The sequence below is a fragment of the Hesperophylax consimilis genome, chromosome 2 (assembly GCF_061612785.1).
Source record: "Hesperophylax consimilis isolate HC1 chromosome 2, BYU_Hcon_1.0, whole genome shotgun sequence".
NCBI lineage: Eukaryota > Metazoa > Arthropoda > Insecta > Trichoptera > Limnephilidae > Hesperophylax > Hesperophylax consimilis.
The window spans coordinates 10,868,219-10,887,332 of NC_142837.1; positions in this window are offsets into that span (position 1 = coordinate 10,868,219).

Below are 19,114 nucleotides of genomic sequence, written 5' to 3' on the forward strand. Positions count from 1 at the left end.
GAAAACCCTTTCGTGATTGTCGTGTTGAGATTCTGCTGAACAAATAATAATGAAATAAAGCCAGCATGGGTAATTTAAATTAAGGTTTTTATTTCAATCGAAGATTTCAATGTCGAAAAAGTCTGTTTTCCAAACGATCGCGATGTTAGTTTTTGGCTATGGTTTTTAATACGGTTCGAAGTTTTATTTCAATCAGTTTAAATTTACTTGCAAAAAAAAACCATCATCAAGTATATCTACCCTACCCCATTTTTTTTTTAAACTTAAAAGAATATCATTTCCCATAGACGTGAGAAACCATAAACAAACCGATGAGGGTGAGAAGAATAATTTTACCATGAATAAATAAATAAATAAGGAAATAAAGCAACATAAAATATTTTAATTCCACGAAGGAATACATAATTTTAAGTAAGCAAAAGAAATAATTTATCTATGTATTTCATTAAACTGCAAAAGGCACATCCCCCATTCTCTGGAAATATCTATAACAATATATTATTATTTTTTATGCAACCCGAGGTTATAAACGGTTGAGTTAAAAGTATACCTGGTTTCGGTTGTCATTTCACAATCATAATTAACACGCATTTTATAACAATAAACACATTTTAAAGCAGCAACTGACTGGAAACTCAGTCAAGAACTATACATATTTTGGAGCTATTGAATGCTAACAACTCCAGTGAAGTATACATTACGAAACTCTTATAATCGCGATAGCTCCGAGATAAGTCTCAAAGACCGATGCATTCGGTTTAATATTTTGAATTTAAATTAACTTTTTTTTGCATCCCACAAGGCCTATGTCTTCTTTGCGGATGCTGTGTGGGGGGTCTTTTTAGGGAAAGTTCTGGGAAGAAAAATTTATGAGGGGTGGATAGGAATGGGGGTTAATGTGTCCAGGAGTGACGGACGTATGAAACCATCCCTCCCAGGTCGAGAGAGAGTCCAGCTGCAGTCTTATCCGATCCGACCTGTCATGAAGTTGGTGGACAGATGCATCTGTCGCCAAGACAAACTTTACCCCATGAACCCGGGCACCCCTGCTAAGTCACCAAACGTAGCGAACTACTTGTGTTGACCTGTGGCAAGGGTGTTGGTTATCCAATAAATTGTTCCCGGAGCAGCGGTACCCATTCCCGCCTTCAAAATTATAGAATCCCAAATGGTAGGTAGTTTCAAAGGGCCTTACTAATAAAGTGTTTTATATATTACACCACTGATGTATAACCATACGGTAAATGGTTGTTTATAGTTGAGAAAAATTTTAAAACATAATACTTGGTGCGCGTCATCGAAGAAATGTATCAAATATTCAAATAACTTGGACCGCTGCAAAAATTTTGTCAGTTGCAAAATTCTTTATGTATTTCTGAAGGCGGCGAGTGGTTTTTTGCTAAAATGTCGCTACCTAATTTTACTGTCCTCGGGCAAGAGTCAATTTAAAAATAATTTATTTGCATCTATCTAAAGGGTACAAGACCTCATAGTTGATAGAAGGCTTCATGTCCCCATGTCTTTTAAATGGCCAATTTGGGTTTCCTCTCCTCGTGATATAGGGCCGGATTCATTTTCGAGCGATTTGCCCCGGGGCGGAAGGGGATACAGCGCTGAGGTCACTACGACTTATCGAACGCCACCCGCTTATTGTATGGCACTCCTGGGCCCGCTAAACTACCCCTGTATTCTTCAGTCGACCCTCCCATGAATATATTTGACATAGATTTTTCTTGACGGCATCCGTTTTGAATGTGTGAGGACCTTTCTATAAGTTGGACGACTGATAGTTTGATAAAATTAAACCATTTAATAAAGTCGTTTTGAACATAGAATAGTCAAATATTTAGGTGCTACGTATTGTTTATATTTTATTACCTCCTCAGTCAAGTAAACCGTTATTGTAAATTCACTTTGTGGCATTACTTTAATTAAATTTAACTACTAAACACTTTTTTTAAATCGTTTACATTTCTCAGAACCAAATGTTCTTTCATCAGGATATAGTATATTCTGGTATACCCACTGTGTATCATGATGAAAAAACGTTAATTCTAAAGTAAATTGGATATTTTATATTGAAATGTGCTTTAAACAAAGTTAATTATTTTTATTAAATGATTAATTTATTTCGTACATACGAAAACATGTTCCTTCCTAATTTCCATAAAACGTATAGATTATTACTATCGGCGATGGTAAAAATAATTAGATGATACACTCAATATTAAATGTAAAAAATCAGAGGAATTTAATCATTTTTAGGAATTACTTCTTAATTACCGTAGAATTCTTATAAAACACAAAGATTTCGTTGTCATATTGCGAATCATTGTTGGGTATAATTATAATTCCTACCTCCTTTTTTAGCTTTTAGTACGGACAGCGTTACAGTATTCCTTATCGGCAACCAGTGGCGGCCGGTGTCAAAATATGTGGGGGTTCACTGGATTAAAACATTAAGTCATAAAATAAATTAAATAAAGGTAGATACCTATTTATAAAGAAGTTCTATTCTCTGCTCCTTTTGTTTAGCGAAGACCTCTATCAATGCAACACTGATAGTGCGTTCAGTCTGTCCTGGCTCAACGTGTTTAAAAAAGATTTTATTCTTTTTAACGTTGAGAAACATCTTTAGCTTTCAACTGAGGTCATTCCAAAGGTCATGAATGGTGCACAAAAGTTTTAGTAATTTCACAGTCTCGGGAAAGTCTTCTAATAAACAAGTAGATACTATAAAAAAGTTGTAAAATTGATAAAGCGCCGTTAGCTTTGGAAAATCGTCGCGGGCGTAAATTGCACAGAGTTTACCTTTTACTGATCTTTATTTAGGAAGTCATAAGTCATAAGCGTCACATTTAAATCATGTTCTGGGAAATTTGACCTGTATCGATTTTTATTAAATAGCTCATTATGGTGTTTAACTTAGGCACGGTAGCCTGAATCCGATTGCATTCTGATGTCAACTTTTCCTAAAACCTTTAAGCTCAAAAATTTTTGTAAATGTAAATGACAAGAATTATGTTTTTTGATTTTTTCAGAAAGGTGAGTTATATCAGTAACACCGCTGATTGTCCAAACTGAATCAACATCGTAAATTAAACACGGAAAACAAAATAAACTATTGAATTGATCACATGCACAGAGCTACGAAGCTTTGTTATACAATGTTTTGTTAAATGATCGAGTAAACTTCTTCGATCCAGATTTTCACTCTTGTTTTATTATCAGTTCAGGTTTTAGGTGGAACGGCATTTTTTATTATCACTTTGTTTTCAAAACTCGACCTATTGTTTTAAATGTATTCCACATTCAAACTCATTCTTAATTTATACTTTGAACAAACACAAAAGTAATCATAAATTAGTACAACCTGCAATTAATATGCCTTATTAATAATTGATATACAAGATCGATATAACCTGCAATTAAATATCAAAACTTTCGCAGAGTAAGAAAAGTTTTAAATTCAACAGATAATGCCCGTGCCCGGCAACGGCGAGTACTGACTAAACTGATAATGAGTAATCTGACCATCACTCATCTCTTAATGACAAGTTTTATCATGTATGCTTGTATCGAAGAAGCGGAACATTCGCTGAAAAATAGCAGATGGTAAATTTAAACCACGATATCGACAATAATATAAAACATACGCGTTTTAGTTTTACTTTCTACTGAATAAACCGTTCCTTCTGATGTGGTGGTAAAACCCCGAACGCCGTCCATGATATGCTATTATTTGCAAAGAATAGTATGAACTGGTATGTACCCACGCTTTCGACTGTTCCACAGAATATGCGACAAAGCAGTTAAATTTTGGATCGCAATCGAAAACGAACTGCTACGAACATAGGCACAAGTCAAAGTCGGTCTGCAAGTTAAGCGCGCCTAATAAGTAGGTACCTTTTGAATGAGATATTATAAACGAACCGAGTTTCGTATTGTGATTAGCCATGTCGAAAATCTTGTTGGTTGTTCGGCGCTCGGGAGCACATATTAGCTGGCCGCCACTGTCGGCAACACTGTCTGTAACTTTGGCTAAAAAGAAAGGTAACGCAACATGGCACAATACCCTAAAATAAATAATGATAAATAGTGAAAATCTCAAATTATGTCTAATTTCATTGTCTGTTATGTTTGACGACTAAAATGTCTTTTTTGAGTTATCGAGTTATTTAGACATCGAAATGTTAATTTAATTTGGTCATTTCAAAACAACCATTTTAGTTTTTTATCGATTGATTGGAAACGTCATGCAGATATTTCGAATATCGAAACGTTTTGATTACGCTCATCGTTGTTCAGAACTATTTAGATGCTCCTCTAGTTTGACGATAAAGCTACCGTTCTGGTCCTCCTTATAGTTCTTTCCCTTAACTCATATGGAAATAACTTCAAACGCCTTCAGCTTCTGCTTGCGATGGAAATAACCACATTTTTATTCATTATTCCACACGACAATTTATTATCAACTTCCGCAGCAAGAATATTAAGAAGACGCCTTTCTTTTATGGTTCGAGAAATATTTAATTTTCAGATATAAATTGCTGGAATTTTTCAATGTGATTTCGATGCATCAATTCCAATTCTTGGAGCCTGTGATTGGTACCTCTAGACTCCTAGACTCAATCATGTGAAGAAGATGAAGTGTGGTGGAGAAAGGTGAAAGGTAAAAGGCAAAAAAGAGAAAAGTTTGAAAGTTGACGAGTATTCGGATTACAACTAATAAATTCGATTCTGAATATTTAATGCATAATCCAAAGATTTTTTAGAAATATTTCCTAAAGTTATATGATCTTTTCCCTTCAACCACCTTTTGAAACTCTCTACCTATTGTAATCAAATATTTCTACGTTTTTGATACCCAGCAGTTTTCTTGAAGAAAGTACCTACGTAATGTAGGTACATATTATATAACAAAATTGTTTTTATCGTTAAAACGTAAGAATTTTAGTTCTCAACTTAGGCAATACCCATAGATTCGGTTTTCACAGAGGAGCTCTTCCATAAATGTAAATGAGGTGTAAAAATTAATCCCGAAATTGCTGTCTTTGAGTTTGGTGCGAAATTGTAAACTGCCCTCCGAGGAGTTGAGAGACAAAAAAGGAGACGGGGGAGGAAAGAGTCATGGGGTGGGTGTTAATTAAAATTATGCCTAAAAACTTGTAAGTGTGGGAGGGGGTGCAACGGGGTAAGGCGGGTTAACGGGGTAAAGGGGACGCCCTTGGGACTCGAATGTCGGAAAAGTGGAAGTTTTCTCTGTTCCTCGCAGATGGCGAGAAATGGTTACATTATACAAAGTACTGAGCATTAGAAATTAAAATTACGCAATTTCTCCAAAAAAATATCTGTGCCCTTTTAGGAAAGGTGGAGACTTTTTTACCGAAAAAAGTTTTTAAATACAGCAATGAAAATATTCTTTACATTTTTGAGAGTTTTTCAATATTTTGTTATTATTATTTATGCGTGGGACTATGGCAACTTTCGAATATTGTAATTTTGTGTGGTTGGAGAAATAAGGAGGTGGGGGACACCAGAGAGCTGAAGGTTGGGAAATATATCACGATTCAGATTTAATTTCTTGATATAGAAACTACATCTTATAATCTACTTAGGCAACGCTTCTATTCAAAATCTCACACCAGAACCATTTTGGGCGTATCTTTAACTGAACGAATATCGAATAAATATATGATTTCTCCATTTGAACTTAATATACAGGATGATTTCGTTTCGGAACGCATTCTTTGTTATTATTATGTATCATAAGTACCCATCAAATGCTACGAGTATATTTCCAAATAAATATCTATCTGCCCGTCAATAATACCCATTTCGTTACAAAAAGTAACTCTACCCAGTTTGGTACATATTTTTTCAAACACGGAGAAATAATTTAACTTTTCTGTGAATTTTTTTTTTGAAGTGAAACTTCTTTACGCGCGTTATGCATTTTCGAGGACCGGAGTAAAACCGACTCATGACCGTCACGAAAAACCGTGATCATTTCGCTATAGGAGCCAAGCTCATATTATATACCTAGTTTAGGCCACTCTCCAAACTCAGCTTCGCGGTCTAGAGGCAGAGCGCCCGACTCTCGTCGTGAAGAACCGAGGTTCGATCCCCGCTTTAACTATTTTTTGTTTTCTTTTTGTGATTTTTTTAATACGAGGAAAAGTGATAAAATGCTCTCGTGCTGCGACTTTTAGATATTTTGACTGTATGATATTTTGGTCGAAATACAGCTTACAAATCGAGCCGGTAGAGTCGCTCGGTATTTTGATTAATTATTTTTATTTTGAATCATTAAAATTACTAATCAAGGCCGATAACGCGACTAATTACCCTCGCAGACGTGCGTGACAAGTTTTTTTAGTAAAAAACACAGCCGTAAGTGAGTTTTTCAAAATTTAGAAATGTTTTTCAAATTCAGACTCCATACGGGTATGAGACTGTTAAAACACGTTAGATTTTTCCAAAACGGACAAATATACGGAAATATTTTGAAAAACGACAGGTATGACTTCACACTGCCGATATATTTTCGATTCGACCCTATATAAAGCGTTAACAAGACGTTATGTGATAGGAGTACACGTTGTATACGCGGTTCTCGTCGCGTGAGATACCTCTCCTCGCGGTCTAGAGGCAGAGCGTTCGACACTCGTTATGCAGGACCCGGGTTCGAATCCCATATTTTTATAACTTTTAATTTTTTTTTATCACATGCTACTTTTAAATATGTCAATATTAAGAATCTAGTTAAACGTTCATTTGTTAACAACACGCCTATAAATAAATTTATGCTTTTTAAAACTATAATGTACAGCATTCTGAATAATAATAATATGAAATAAAAAAAAGAGAGAGAGAAGAATACTAAAAGTTTCACTTCCGTCGTGCGTAGGCTTGCCACACACTGTATTTTTTTCTTTTCGTAATTACTTGTTAATTTGGCTTACGTAATTAAAATAGTTTTAATTGGGGTGTTTCTTTTATTTAAGTTAATTGACATTTTCTAAAAGAAAATTATTTAATCACCATTGAGATATCATCAAGGAAGGGGTAAGTTTGATGGCCGACATTATTCTGTCCGAAATAAACCTTTTGGAGTTATTAAAATTTTCTTTTTAAGGATATAATATTAAAATGAAGACATTTGCATACTTAATCAAGTACCCTAAACGACTATAGGGGGCGGTTTGTAGGAAAAAGGGATAATTAAAGACTGTAATTAGTTAGGAGTAAGTTCTTAAGAAGAAGCATCAGTTAAGGCAGAAGAAAGGTAGGGTAGGTAAGAATGTAGAAAAGTGGTAAGAATTCAACAAGGTATAGTAAGAAGAAGTTGATTTTCCCAAAACTTTATTTATATTAGGTTATTTATACAGGCCACTTGCATGCATTTTACAATTACTTGGCTAATATCATGTCGATAGATCTTTCTACTTAGATTATTTTTAGCTCGTGAATTCACTTTACAAAAATGTCTGTTCTTTATCAATTTTTATTTTAATATAGCAACACTGGGACTTCTGTTTACATTTCAAATATAATATAACAGTTACAAAATAAAAATAATAATATATAATAGTTTTATTTCTTTTTACGATCTCTGAGCCAACGGTGTATAATCGATCCAGCGCCCTTGACGTGATTTTTCATGAAAACGGCGCTATATAAATTAGCCAAATATATTTATAATGTTTAAAGAATAAAACACAATACAGAGTCCGCTCTCTTTTTTCAACTGATTGTTGGCTATTATTTTGCATCCATAAATTCCGGGTTATAAAAAATGGTCCGGTTTCGCGGATTGAATTTTTTTTAACAAATCAAGGTTTCACATGTGGCAACTAAACACAATTCAAATGTTTTTGTGCTTTATTCATTTTTAAATTACACGTATAATAAATAAAACATATATTGTAATGACTCGGCGTTTGTTGATCTATGTATTCCATATGAATAATTAATAATTAAGGATTTTTAAGCCCTTATATTTTTCACTGGAGTTCCTTATTGTAGAAAATTATTCAACTTCTCAGCGCGACATTTCATATTTGTTTCTTAAACGCTCCTACAACCGAAATCAGTGTGTTTTATTATACGAGTACATAGGGCGGCAAGGAATGGCGATTTCAAATTTTAAAAAGAATACTTCCTGAACTATTAGTTACCAATCTGTGGATGCAAAGTTACTCATCTGTGGATGCAAAGTTACTCATCTGTGGATGCAAAGCTACCCATAAGTGGATGCAGCAAATTTTTTGAAAATGTAAACGTACAGACAGACGAAATTAAAAACGGTTTCTACGCCCAGTCAACAAAGGCGTATCAAAATGAAATGATCACATTCATGTTTAATTCGCAAACCTTACCGTGCTAAAATGCACTATGACATTTTATTGGTGGCATAATTTCGCTGACATTAGGGACACTTCGGCCGCCATTTGAGGCACCTAGCGCGGCTATAAAACCATAAAAACAAACACTTATTCTGAATTGCACCCATTATACATGACACATTGCGGTTTCGCTCTTTCAAACAGTGTACTGGTATTATATGCCAAGGACATAATAATGTGTTTGGTAGACATTATTTTGCAAGCCTTCGGGAGACACATCATTTTTATAAACTTGCACCCTATTCAGCATAGACAGCTTAGGACAAAATGTTTTATTAAGTTCCTAAACTTAAGTCTTTAGTTTATATTCTTACGTTATTTTGCTAGATTCAGTACTCTGTTCAAGTACATCTGGATGAACGTGAAAGGCTGTTCACATGACAAGACAAGACATGTTCATAAATTCCATTTACATTTAAAATTTGATTGAATTAATTGTAAAAAAAACAATAACCTCGTTTAAAACCATAAAATTTGTTTGATTTATTAAGACCGACCCGTTTTGTTTAACACAAGCATTATCAGGGTACATATTAAACGGCAACATAATTATAAACCGTACATTTTTTCATTAATTAATAGATTTATTAATTCGTATGGTTGAGATTAGTATGCGGTAGGTAACTACTTACCTACATCGAAATTTTTAAAAATAAATAATGTGAACCTCTCTTTCAAAAATTCGACCAAAAATGTTTAATTTGGTGTAAAAGAAAAAACTTGGGATGGGTTGTTTCACAGAATTTGAATAATCCATTAAATTTTGAAGTAAATTTTCAGGTTAAGTGAAAGTATTACTCAAGTTCGGTTTGAGATATGGGCCATGTTGAGCAATTTTGCTTTACAGAACTGAAATAAAAATAGAACTTGAATGGAACTAAAACATAGCTTTAAAAATAAGTTCGAAATTTGACGAATTTTAAAAAATTCTTTGAAACAATCCGTCCTTTTTTATTAACATTTTTTTTAAATTAGGTATCAAAATATAAAGTATTTTTTCATTAACTCATTTTTTATGCTTTTATGACAATTTCCATCACTCTAAACTCTTCATCGCTAAAAGTAAGTAATAAATACACCCAGGTATAATTTAAGTAAGAATTTTGTTGAATTTAAACGGGCTTTAAAAACAAAATTATTTTAAAAATCTAACCATTCATAAATCTTTCTTTTCAATATTTTATAATAAACCATATTTGTTTTGGTTTCGATTGCCTCCTTATTGTACATTTTTAAAATGTCTGCTCAGAAGATTCTCATTTCTGAGCCCAAACTGCCTCCTGTTTATATTATGTTTTAGTTTTAATATTCTTGTTTTGTCATGTCCTGCTGTAGTTCTAAGTTTTGTCATCACTTTGTAAAAACAGTGTATTTAGCGTTATAATATAAGATCTGTATTGGGTAAGGCACACTATAGAAATAATTTTAAGAACATGACCACTAATACTGAATTACCGTTTTTAAGTTTGTTATAATTTATTTATTTTGTAAGAAACAAACAGCTTTTATATAATATACGAGATAAATATACAAGTTAACTGAAGTCAAGCCACAGAAGTTTCTTATGTTAAAGTGCATTAGAACTGAAGTTTTAGTATCTTAAAATTAATTTGGTGTTAAAGGAAGGGGAGAGGAAGAGGAAAATAGTAAGAAGATTGGAGATGCTGTCGATACATTCCATACTCTCATATTAATAATCGATCGTACGCATTACTTCATATCGATAGTTAAGCGCACTTGAAGTGAATGACACTAAACTGCGCTATATAAATGCCATATTATTATTTTTTTATTATCTTCCGACTTTATGTCTGGGTTAAATCTTCCCCACAGGAAAAACTAAACCCTTCCACACACTTTTCCACAAATGATCATCTAGTCAATCCACATAAATGCAATTGCATTATATAAACATAATAAATACAAAACAATACAAGTTCAACAACACGTCAACTCACCAGAGATCAAAATGGGAAAATAATTCACCGACTCTAGATATTTTCATATCAGAGGGTTCGGCTCGGTAGAACTCCTAACTGGACCTATAAATCCTACTGATCCCTCAGTATAAATATTGAAAATTATGTATACATGTATTTAATATGACAAATTTTTGCATTTTTATATATAAATTCTTTGATAGATCTAATACGCCTACATTTTTAATAGGAGAGCTAGGTATAATCCCAGTAGCCGAAATAACAAATGGTACCTAATATTTTTATAGTCTGAGAATGCCAAATTCTTTTTATCTCATTTCCTAAATCTGTGTATTTTCTTATTTTTTCAGTAACAGATTTTTGAATATTACAGGAATTTGGAATAGCGACATCAATAATGTAAGTTTTTTTTAATTTTGTCATGTAAAACTATATCGGGTCTATTATGTATAATCGTTCGGTCTGTTTTATCATAATATATTTTATAAAATTCTTTTTCTAAAAATGAATTTGGTTTATATTCGTAATATGATACTTTATCACGGCAGTCAATTAAGTTATGTTTAATTACCAAACTTTAGTGAATCATTTTTAAAACTTGATTGTGCCTAAATGTATACTCGGACGGTGCTAATACAGAACATAACGATATAATATGTTCTATAGTTTCCAGAAAATTATTTTCATTATGTTCACAAAATATGTTTTAATCTTTGAAAATATCTAAAATTGCTTTTAAAGTTATTAACCTTCCTTACACGTGTAATTATTGAAAGTTTCGAATTTCAGACCACCCAGGGTCCAATTTGACATTTGAATGGTCCCATTACTATTTGGAACAATTATAATAGATCCTGCCGGACCATGTCAACAATGTAAAATTACGGAACCGATAATTATCCCGAATATGAGCGCCATTGTTTCCCATAAATGAAAACATTTCTTAATCTTGTACTACCTATTAGCGTTTTATTTAGTCTTCTTTGTGGTTATAACTCTGTACCTACAGCGCCTACTCGTATATTTAATGGATTACAGGGGTGGATTAAAGGCTTGGAAAACAATTATAGTTATGGTGAGATCTTTATTTACTTTATTTATTTATTTATAAAGACAAATGTTACAAGGTTAAAAATAACCTGCTGACATACATGGTGTCCGGAAACAAATGAATCTACATTACATTTCTTGTAAAACGCGTCGAAGCGTAGACCGGACTCCAAAAGTTTTTTTTAGCTTTTTAGAGTAGCCAAAAGTGAGAAATGTAAAAAAATAGATTATACACACCAGAACTAACTTCCATTTAGATTTGGATGAAAACCAATGTTGCCACTAAATAAACTTTTTGGTTCTAACCCATTTAGCACTGCTTCTCGTACTTGCCTAACATATCGCCATCCTATTTGAATTTTATTATGATAATGAAACAAGTTTTGTATTGGAAGTTTGAGGCCCTATCGACCATCCGACTTTTGGATCATGAAACCCGCCCACATCGACTTTCTTGTATTGTTATTTATTCTATGCCCGGGTTGGTCCCATAGCTTAATAAAATATATAAACAACCAACTTTATTTTTGTAGGAAAGGCTTTTTGAGTGCTAAATTTCCCATTAGATGGCGTCGACTCATATTATATCTACATTTGTTGGTGAAATATTTTTGACTTGTCAAATATATGTATTTTTTAATGTTAAACTAATTTTTATTAAAACAAATTTATTATTATAATTTTAAACTAATGTTTATCATTAACTAGTTAATATAGAATTATTTGGCGTGTTGGAAATAATCCGACGTAGCTCAGTGGTCCAGAGCATCTGACCGGACATCAGAAGGTGCGGGTTCAATTCCAATTCAATTTATTTTTACTCGGAAGATATTTTCAATTTGTATTGATATTTCAGGCGATTCATTATTGCTTATAATAATTTGTTATCCTTTGTGCTATACATAAAACCTTGTCTTATAAACATTAGTTTATCATTAAAAAAAATAACCTCAATTGATTACTAGGAATACTGTTTTTTTATTTATTTAATTTTGTTTTTTTGGTTGATAGTGACTACTTTGTGGTGTGACATACTAATGAAATAAAACAATTAATTTGTTAACCATGACTTTATATAATTTATTGCGTCCGGCAGGTTTCACTTAACACAAGCATCACAGGGGTCTGTTTAATTTGTACCCTGATGGTGCCGGTTTTAAGCGAAATATTGAAACTTATCGAAACTTTTTTTATTTTAGATTCTTTTATGACGACTCTTATTATAATATGTTTATGGAGACTCTTAGTATTTTATTTTAATGATGACTCCTATTATTATATTTTTATGATGACTCTTATTATTATATTTTTAAAACGGTTTTTAAAATCTCTGTATTATTGAATATACTACTACTTCATGACTGGAAATAAAACACGGGTCAAATAATATCATCAACTAATACCTAGCTGTATAAAACATAGACCGGCTCCGTTGTCTTTGGGTAATGCTCTCGATTAGCAAGCGTGATTAAATCCCGGAGTGCGCAAAAAGCTTTTTATTTGATCAATTTGTGTTATTTCACAAACCGCTCATTTAAATCTAATGGATGGAAATTTTATTCTGCACGTTCTAAAAAGTGGAAGATAATTCTAAAAAGTGGAAGGAAGTATCGCCCTGGCGTAAGACCACCATTCAAAATTAAAACATAGCTTGCAGTGCTATTTTTCCTTGTTTGGTGACCATATCTCAATAGCCAGATACTACCTCACCTTCCTCTACCCCATCTCCTTCCCCTCTCCACTACCTTCTGTCTCACAACATACCCCAATTGGGGCTGCTTCCGGACTGTTGGGAGCAGTAAGATATTATGCATTCAATGCCCAGACCTGAGAAAGAAAACGGACGAAAAAGGAGTACAAAGAAAACTCTCCCCACATTGACACGCACCGCAGGGCGTGTCTCGTTCTAGTACAAATATCCAATATTCTCAACCTTTCTTACGTTAAGTGTCACTTGGTGTATTGTCTCTTTCTCGGCTTTCCCGGAACACGCCCATTGGTGACACTGCATCGGACACGCCCCCCGCGACACGGCCGGCCAATAGCCGCGCTCCGAGCTTTTCAAATTTAGAACGAGAGCTTTTCAAACATCAACGAAAGACCGAAGAAAGGAAAATTGAGATAAATATGTATTTTTGTGCGTGGGCGGGTGGAAACTGAACTTTCAAATACTTTTCTATGTTGGAAAATTGTAGATACCGGTATTCCAATTTCGAATCATTCCAAATGTTCTTCTTTATCCTCTCATGCTAATTTGTTCACCTTTGGGAACAGCACATAGAAATCGACGTGTCTCCCAAATATGAACTAAGCGGTGTTAAAAAGACAAAATACACCACGTTTTATATTAAAATCCAGAAGTTACCCACAAAAGAATTAAAATATACACCTCTAGTAAACCTAAAGTTCCGACCGCAATTTGTGAAAATTTTATTTATTGTGAATTTTTTATTTATTTTTTTTAAATGAAACAAAAAAATGAAGTAATAAAAATGTTCATAATACATTTGTCTAATAAAATGTCTTTTTTCATTATCAGTAATTTGAGTTCAGTGTTTAGACAAGAAAAAACTTAAGTTGAACTTTTTAATGTTTGCATTCAAAATTTTAATATTTCAAAAATTATGTGTTCATTTCTAATGAAAAATTTTGAAATCGGTTTTTCGACTTTCGAGAACATTTTTTTGTTTGCGAATGAGTTCAGAATTATTCAATTTATGTGAATTTTATTACAAAGCAAAATAATCAGACATACTGATGGAATATGCCAGAGGCCTGAGGGGTCAAACACTGATGCGGTGAAATTGATCAATTTCATTTATTTTTTATCAATGGAAATCGTGGGCCGGTTTAGAACGCCATCTATAAGTATTGTAGTTAGAATTATTTTTCATGTTAAATTACTCGCTGACCTTTAAACAAACATAAATGACAATCCAAAGTAAAGTGTCAAATTGCTACAACTTCAAAATATTTTTAGCAATACGTACAAAATTACCTATTTTTATATCGTTTTCTTGAGTATACTAAGGTACGCTTCAATTTTTCCTAACAGCTGTGAATCCTTTGTTATAACTAAGTTCCGTCAAACTTAATAGGCATTTTTTTTAAAAACTGTACAATTAAAGTATGACTTCGAAAGTTCTGTTAGTTATTACCATCGCATTGTGTTGAGAAGTGTGTTGTTGGCATGTTCATATACCCGGAATAAGGTCAGTTCTATCAATTTCAGAAGAATTAATCGCAAATTATTTTGGTTTCAAACTTCCACCGAAAATGTCACAGTTGGTGTTTTTAATTTTTTTTATATAACTTCATGTATATCTTCTATCTTAATAAAAAATGTACATCTTAATTTATGCTTTTAACTTAAATAATAGAAATGTTATAATTGATTTTTTGCTACACACAACAACACTGTTTTATCATTTGTATAACTGTTCCAAGGTTGTATCAAAACACTCAATTAAAAACTGTATTTAGGTAATGTGGTGAGGTTAGTGCTATACCACAACCTATGATAATAACATTACTATAGAATATTATTAAATTAAATTGTGGCAACATTAAATCATTACCACAAATATCTTTCGTTGAGTCCACAAATCTTTAGAAACGACGAAAAAATTATTATAAGATTACAACCTTCGCCTGCGTTGCTTTAGTTTTCAATAATCAATTATTTAAAAAAAAAAACGTTGAACGTGGAGATGAAAATGTAACGCCGTTATCAACATTTACCTGCAAGATTATTATTATAAGAATGATGAAGTACCCGGCGTTGCCCGGGCTCTTCTGCTTAGGAACTGAGAAAAATATATGGGGGTGAGTTTACGAAATCTCATGTATACATTGTCCTTTCTATTGTTTGGAAGTGTGCAAAAACCCTTTGTATGACAGGGTAGATTGCTAGGAACGAAAACCAAAATCAAATTCAAGAAACGGTTTGGTTTCAATCATTCATTTCAGCAATCGCATTTTGGTTGTCAAAAGTCTAAAATATCCAACATTAAAATAAAAGAATCTATAAAAGTAATCTCTTGAAATGGTTCAAAGAGTTCCTCAGTTCACAGTCCGTCCACAGAATATTCGGCGCCACCAGACCGGAGACTGCCTTAGCTAAAATCAATAACCTCTCGCCAGACGGTGTTTTACGTATTATGTATGTATTATGGTGATTTTATAGCCGAGTGCCATATTATTATATTATATTTGTTTACTGATTTACAGGTCTCTTCTGATTTTAGCTGCTTCCTGCGATCATGTTTCTAACACATATTCCTTCCTGGATTGTAATTTGGGTAAATTTTCTAAATAGATAATTCAAATTCATGCACATTTGGGCGAGTCTATTTTTATGGTTTTTTAAATTCCTCAGAATCAGTTTGGTAAATTTTGTATCTCGAATTCAAATAAAACATGTCAATGGCATCCACAGTGGAAAAATAACTAACAAGATTTTAACACTTTTAAAGCACTTGCCGGGGGAAACTGTAGGGCGTTTGTCCATAAAAAAACTATACGTGTGTACACTAAAAAAAACTAAAAACCCACATTTATAAATAGATATAGGTACATTTTCGTTAAATTAGATTTAACTAAATTTACTTACAAAATGATTAAATTGTTTTTTTTCTATTAAGGTATTTATGAACTTTTTTCCATTTAACTGTGTTTTAAGTCTGTCTAGTCGGTTTTAAAATTAATGTTCACTGTTCATTGAACCGACTTTTAAATTCGATTTTTTGGGTAAAAATAAGTTTCTTTTGTTTTGTTAATGTAGTCTTTCCGGAAATGGGTTGTTTTAAACTCACTGGGAATAATAATATATTATAAATTGTATTGTTGTTGTTTTGTAACATATTATCATCAAATAAACAAATAAAATTCCTAAGTAGAAAGTTAAGAAAAATGTAGCCGTACTGGGAGCATTCTATAATACTGTACCTAATACTGTGCCTGGTGTTGTTATAATGTAAACATCAATTTAGTTAGTAGGTTTATGTTATATTTATATGTTTCTTAGTAATTATTCAATTTTATTGTGAGGCAAGAAAATATATACAAAAATTACTTTGATACAAATAGCTTTTAATTTAAAAAAAAAATCCCACTGGGGCGTGTAATAAATAAATAAATAAATAAAATAAATATACATGAAAAGAGAAAATGATTGAAAAAACAATAATGCAATGAAGTGTATTAAAGGTATTAGTAGAACGGGAAGAAAGAGCATTAATATCTGTTTTGTTTTAGCAACGCTTCGATGTTACAATATACCATAATAGATTTTTAAAGACAAGCCGTCTTACCTATAAAGATTGCCTAATACTCTGCTGCAGCGCTTGTATAGCTACACGGTGAGAGGGACAGTATACTGCTCAGGTTTAAATATTTACTCATAATAATATTCATGAATTATTTTTTTAGACTGGCACCACATTATTGAAGTCCTCAAAAACACAGACATTTTAAAAACAAAATTTAATACTTTCATTTTTCCCAATTTTTACATTAAGTACCTACATACATACAATATTATAAATATTAATAAGAATAATGGGAACCCACTAAGGCGCAGTCTGTGCGTGGGTAATATAGTTAAATACATTATAATATTGTACCTAGAAAGAAACAAACGTGGGCATATTAAAACAAGATTACAATTTGTTTAAGCAATTTGTATAAAAAGTGTTTAGAATAGTGTATAGTGATGTTATAAGTGTTTAGTGTAATATTAAGTGAATAGTTTGTGAGAAACATAAAGGGATACAAATTAAATAAAAAAAGTTTTAACATCTGTATTGAAAAGCCATAATTTTAACTCTTTTTAATATTGAGGATGTTAATTTAACACTTGAATTTTTTTTTCGGTAAAAGATTGAAAGTACGAGGTCCAATGAAACTGCAATGTGTTTTTGCATTTATTTGGTATTTGTTTTGGGAGTATAAAATACATTATTTTTTCTAATGTTGATTCTGTTTTCATTTCTTTCGAGTTTATTTTTGTTTTTAAAGACATATTTCATAATTTTAAAAATAAATAGTTTACGGAGACAGAATAGTTTAGATACTTTGTACAACTCATCTGTTGAAAATGTTCTTTTCCGATTATACACAACTATGATAGTATAATTTTGAGTTATTTTGGTTTTATATGTGCATAAAGCGCACCACCCCATCCTATATGAGTGAAGATTGCACCAAAGAAAAATAAATAATTTTCAGTTTGTCAATATTGAGCACTTCTTTTGCATTTCGCGTTTAGTTGCTAACTTCACGTTTCTTCAGATAACATTTGCGACGTCATTCATCCGGTTTGCTTTGAATTACTTTTGAGAAAATTTGGCCAATTTGATTATGCGTTCCGTATTTGCGTTTGTAAATCGATTTAAAATATTCTTCTGATAGTGCTGCCATTGGGTATTACTGCTTTTTTACAAACAAAGTGCGCGATCTCCGTTTTTATACCATAGTAATACATCCCTAATACTGCGGTATTACGCATTCGCGTGATTATGTGTAACATTTTCTACTAACCTGTTCTTATCCCTCCGTATTACATACTATGAGTAAGAAGGAGATAGTTTAAGGCTAATTAAAAATATAGTTCCAATTCTAAAATTGCAACTACATAGACGTTTAAATTTCGGATTTTTGACAATTTATTTTTAACTCAAAGAAATCCGATTATGAGTTTCACGAACCGATATCAGAATCCTTTCTGAGATGCTGTAATTGAATTTAAGCACTATGTATTGGATGTTTAGATGCGAATACATGCCTAAATTCTAAACCGTCCGAAGCCAGTAGGACTATGACATTGGGAGGTATTTTATAATCTCTGAAGATTGTGGGTAGGGGGATAAGATGGGGAGATGGAGGCTGGAAAAACTTGGCTAATCAGATCTGATCACTAATCCATACCCAAGGATCTCAATCGCTATGCGACTGAGGTTCTTACATATGTATTTGATAGAAGGGGATGGTAATTAATCCGAAGTAAATCAACCGGTAATATACCGAATGGCGTACACTTTTTCTAGCACACCTCTCGGTCTAATCGAATTCATGTGTACCTATAGTATGTATTATCATTTTTATTGCAGACCCTAACAGGAATTTGATTAACTCGATCGTACCATGTGTTTCCGGTGCGTGCCTTATTCCTTCCGAAAACTGAATAAGGAAAACAGAGGTACTATGAAATTCACACTGTTGTTATGTCTGGAATTACTGAGAAAAGTTATCCATGTAGCTTAGAAATATTCAAAAAAAGGACGAGTTGTTTCAGAGAATTTGAACAATTCTTCAAATTTCAAAGTTAATTTTCAAGTTCTACGAAAATTCTTTTCAAGTTCTTCAGTTACGTCACGTAACTGGCCTATAACGATACAATAACAGTACTTGAATAGGACATCCACAGAACCCAAAAATGATTGTTGAAATTTGGTGAATTGTTTAAATTCTATGAAACTACCTTTTTGAAGTGATTGCACGTTCAATAATTTCAATTATTATTATTGTTCTATGCGAAAACAGATTTCAAAAGAAGATTGTTATAGGTCGAAAGAAAAATTTAAAAAATAGTAAATATTTATAATTAAATTGATATTCCTAACCCATATTATAACCCATTCTCAATTTTTTATTATTATTTAGAACTCCATAGAGAACAGAGAGCATTACACATTCTATGGATATAATTATTTAGAT